This window comes from Desmodus rotundus, chromosome 4, assembly GCF_022682495.2.
Source record: "Desmodus rotundus isolate HL8 chromosome 4, HLdesRot8A.1, whole genome shotgun sequence".
Lineage (NCBI taxonomy): Eukaryota > Metazoa > Chordata > Mammalia > Chiroptera > Phyllostomidae > Desmodus > Desmodus rotundus.
In genome coordinates, this window is record NC_071390.1 from 178,724,060 (window position 1) to 178,729,172 (window position 5,113).

The following is a 5,113-nucleotide window of genomic DNA, read 5'->3' on the forward strand; positions in this document are numbered from 1 at the left end:
TTATGAATGTATTTGATACCACTGAACTGTGCACTTAGAAATGGCTATGGTGGTACGTTTTATGACAGGCATATTGTACTACAATTAGAACTTCTTCCAAAGAAAAATAAATGACCCCACTTTGCCCAGGTCTCTCTGCTGGGAAGATGAGGGGCAGGACTCAGCCCCGCACCTCGCTGCTGTGTGTCCGTTGAATGGGTAAAAGTCAGGGTGGGGGGCTTCCAGAATCAGAACAGTCATCCTGCGAGAGAGGAGAGATGGGGAGGGGGGGTGGGCTGGGCAGCTCCTGCTGTGCGGGCTTGGACACACAGCACCTCTTGGGGCTCTGTGTCTCCACTCCTGTGGGGGCATCCAGGTCCTCCAGCTCCGGAGCTAGGGAGGGCTGAGACAGGATGCCCAGGTACGTCCTGCAGGGGCCCTTTCCTGCCCTTCTGTCCTTGCTGTTGCCGGGACTGTCTTCTCCCCCCAGCGCCTACCAAGCCCCAAGCTCAGTTCCAGGCCAGGCCCCTGATGTGAGGCTGACATCCTATTAGGGGGGACAGGAGATAGACAAGTGAATAGACAGGAATAGATCCTATGAAGATGGGTAATGGGGGAGGGGCTTTCCGGGGTAAGGCCAACAGAGTGTCTGCCAGAGGGGAAGGTGGTGCGCTAGTTGGGGACTGGGAAAGGTGTCCCGGAGGAAGTGGCATTTAGGGCAGGTCTTGAGGCGTTGCTGAGCAGAGGCTGCGGGCTGGAGGGGCTAGACAGAGACAAGGAGCTCAGGGGCTCTGTCTTGTGGGAAGCCATGTAGATCCCAATAGAGCTGTGGGGCGGGAGAGGGGCACAGCTGAACACCTCGAAGGAGATTTTCCCGGGCAAAAGGACGGTGAGCTGGACTTTGGAGGGTGAAAGGGTCTACCAGAGCCGGGCAGTGCGCCAGGCTTGGAACTGCCCCGTGGGGGCCCAAGGGCCTGCTGCAGAGGCAGGAGGGCTTTGGGGCCAGGCGGATTGCTGGGTGACCCTGGTAAGGTGATTCCTGTTTCTGAACCTTCAGCTCCCCATTCACACAATGAATGAAGGTGATAATGCTGCCTTGTGAGAGGTGTTCTTTTTGTGAGTACCTTGGAGTACCAGTTAAGATCATGTAGGGATGCAGGAGATGCTCGGAGGCAGAGGCCTCCTTTCTTGACCCTCTCAGTAGGCGTATAAGTGGGCAGGGAGGGAAGGGTGGATTTACTCCATTCAGGTCCTGGAGAAACCCCTTCCCCTACATTGGCTGCCCCCCCTTCTTAGGAGAGAATCCCCTTCTGAGACCCCGGGGTCCTCATGGGGAGCCTGCCCATCCCAAAGTCCCAGCCATCTCCACCCCCCCGATTGGAAGCACCCCATCCTGGCCACCACACTTTGTGGGACCTTCTTTCTGCTCCCCAAAAATGAGGCCAAGGGTGAGTGAAATTCCTGCTTGACATTAGGAGTGGCCCCAGACCCTCTCCATTTACCCCTGAGGGGTGCCCCTGGGGATGGTGGGAGCCCCAAGCCCTGGGGAGTCAGTGGAGAAGATGCCTCTGGTCAGGTGAGGTGGGGCAGGTGGATGTGCCTGCCACCAAGGTCCCCCAGCCTGAACTGAACGGGCCTTGGGAAATGGCCCCCCAGCCCAGCTATTGCGTGTGTGAAACGGAGGCTCGGAGGAGCCAAACCCCCGCCTTTGACTGATGCCTCTCTCTGTGGCAGGCTCTGCAGCATCAGCTTTCCCCGAGGCGTCTTCTCCCTTAAAGTCACTTCTTCCTGGAAGATGCCAGCTTCCTACTGAGGGCACTGAAGCACCGTCATCAGGTTGCGACATACTCGTGGCAGACACACACATGCATGATGTCCACTTTAATCGCGTCTGTGTAAACACCATACATCGGGAGCTGTTAGGACAACCCTGCCTTTTGGTCCGCAGCATCCTTTCTTCGTTCACGGAGTGTGTATTTTGAGCACCTGCTGTGTGGGAGGCCCTGTTCTGGGGCTGCGGGTGCAGCAGAACACAGAGCAGACAGAGGCCCCCTGGAAGTCACAGTGGTTGCAGGGATAAGGGACCCAGACAAACACACACACACACACACACACACACACGGGAGGCCCGCGGAGACTAGCTACGGAGAGAAAACCAGGTGACCCCGGGGGAGCGCCGCTGGGGTGTGCTGTGTTACGGCTATGGGAGGTTTTCAGGAACATAACGTAGTAGGTGGAATGGTGGCCCCCCAAAGATATGTCCACCCAGAACTTGCAACCGCGACCTTATTTGAAAGAGAGGGTCTCTGCCGATGTCATTAAGTGAAGGATCTCCAGAGGAGATGACCCTGGGTGATCCTGATGGGCTCCACACCCAACGGCAAGAGGCAGAGGAGCAGACGCGGACACGCAGGGAGGCCCAGTGACTGCCGGGTCAGAGGTGAGCGAGATGCAGCCCCAGCGGAGGAGGACCGTCTGGCCCCTCTGGAGCTGGAGAGACCCGGGGCTCACCCTTAGCACCCTTGCAGGTAGCGCATCCCCGAGGACGCCTTGGTTGCTGGTCTCTGGAAGAATGAACTTCAGTTGTTGTAAGCCACCTAGTTTGTGGCGATGTGCTACCACAGCCCCAGGACACTGGTCCACGTGACTTCTGACCCGAGCTTGCACACAGTGAGGGAGCAGCCACGCTGGCCTGGCTGCCGGAGCAGAGCTGTGAGGGTGGAGGGGATCGTGAGGGCAAAGGCCCCGAGGCCGCCTGAGCAGGTTTGGGGAACAAGAAGTGGATGTGGCTGCCGCACGTGGTGCGAGCCGGTCAGAAGCCCAGCGGGAGGGCCTTGTGAGTAAAGGACTTTGACCTTCACTGCCTGCTTTGGAAAACCGCTGCAGGGTTCACGGCTGGAGGGTGACCTGACCTGAGGTGGTCAGTAATCAGACCACTCTGGCAGCTACCACGAGAGCAAGGGAGTGGAGGGGAGAGGCCCACTTTACATGCCCCCCGCCCAAAGAAGTCAAATCTGATTCCAAAAGCTTTGTCAAACTCACATGTTTTACTGAAGTTCTGGTGGGAAAAGAAAAGGGGAAGTTACAAGACACATCACCCAGCAAATGTCACTCTCCTTCCTGTTCGAACATCTCAGCTCCTTTCTGAGCGCATTTCCCACAGAAGCTACCCGTCCTCTTTCTCCAGGCAAAGTCTCTCACTGCCACGCAGAGCTTCCTGCAAGCCCGGGGAAACATGACTTCCTTATGGCTCAGTTTCTGTGCCAGACAGTGAGCAAGCATTTTACTGACGTAGATTATCCTCTCCTTCCAAACTCACAACCACTGAGAAGGGGCGATGAGAAAGCTGCGGCTCAGAGAGGGCCAGGGCCTTTGCCCAAGCTAAGCGGCTCATCAGCAGAGGAGCTGGTCCTCCGAACTCCTGCATGAGTGCAAACCGGACTCCCGTAACTGCACGTGCAGGAACTGGCAAAGGCATCAGACAGCCGCCTTTTTCCTGGGTTTCCAGGGTGGCCTGGCACAGCCAGGAGACTCGACAACAGCCTGCGTGGCTCAGGAACTCGCAGGCCCCTGGGATGTGCCCCAAAGCGACTGGCAGTCAGGCCTCCGTACTGCAACTCCTACCACACCCTCCCGGCCTCCGCCCCAGGATGTGGCTTCATAAATGCACTCTTCGGCCACCTTCCGACCCTATCGTCCCAGACCTGCAGGGCTGAAGAGATCCTTGGAGAGCACGCTGCCCAGACTGTACCAGGTGCTTCCACGTCTCCTACAGGCTCTCAGCTAAGTGGTCGGTCCATGTGCAAATCCTCCACACACAAGTTGCTCACCACCCTTGAGAGGGATCGTCCCATCTTGGAATACCTGTGGCTGTTTAAAGAGTACTAAAGGGAAAGGATGACCTGGGTCGCGGTGCTAAGCCCAGTGACCTTGAACAAGTCACTTTACGTCTCTGAGCCTCACCTGTAAAACGAGGGCTCGTGGGGTGGTGGGTGAGGTGAAAGTTCTTAGCAACAGTCCCTGCACGTAGTAGGTGCTCAGTAAAAGCATCCACTGGAAGAATTAACTAACAGTGTAAATATGTATAACCTTCCCGGAGGGCAATCCCAGGTGTAGCTGGAGTTCCCAAAGCTCGCTCTCTATGCAGGGCAGGTGTTATTGACCCTCTTTTACAGGTGAGGAACCTGAGGCTCAGTGGCCATCCAGAGCCTGACAGAGTCTGGCTCTTGACATTATGGAAACTTGCAACTTCACATGAGTCTTAGGTGTAGTTAGAAGTCAAGGGCAGAGGGCCACCCGAGAGATCTTTCTCTTTCTGTCTCCTTCAGAGCTTCTGAAAGTGCACACAGCCTGACTGGCTTTGCAGGGAGGAGGCAGGAGCCCCAAGAGAGGGCATAGCTCCCTCCAGGTCACACAACGAGTGAGACCCAGGACCCAGGCTCCTTCTCCCGGGGCCCTGCTCCCCAGACAGTCCAGGGCTGACTCCTGAACTTCCTCGTGGGCTTTTCTGAATGGGGTCTGACCTGGCACCCAAGAACTTGGAAGGCAAACGTCTCCGGAGCCAAGAACTCGTCACATGTGCTCAATCCAAACCGGCTGAGTGGTTAGACAAATTATTCCACAGCATATTGCCTTGGATTTGCATTTCCCTTCTGTCCTATGAATAAATTCTAAACTCCTTGCCTAAGAGCTTACTCCTAGGCTATGGCCTACAAGGCCTGGCCTGGTCTGCACTCTGTTCACACACACACACACACACACACACACACCCCATGTCTCCATGGGCAGCTGGAATTCTCTAGCCATGCCAAATCGCTTTCGGTTTCTCAGTACACTATGACCTTGCCTGCCTCAGGACCTTTGTACATGGTACTCCTCTACCTGAACATTCCTCCCAGCTTATGCCCCCTTCCTAATCACGAAGAGCTGAGTCCTTCTCGTTCTTCAACCTGAATATTGATTGATTCCTCGGAGAAACTGTTTGCTGATACCATAGCTGAGCAGATTCCTCCTGGTTTTTTTCTTCTTCTTCTTCTTGTGGCATTTATCACTGCTAGTAATGATATATTTAAAAATTTTTATAGTTAGTCTCCATCCTTTCGTTGACTGCAGGTTCCAGGGAGCCTGCTTGGTT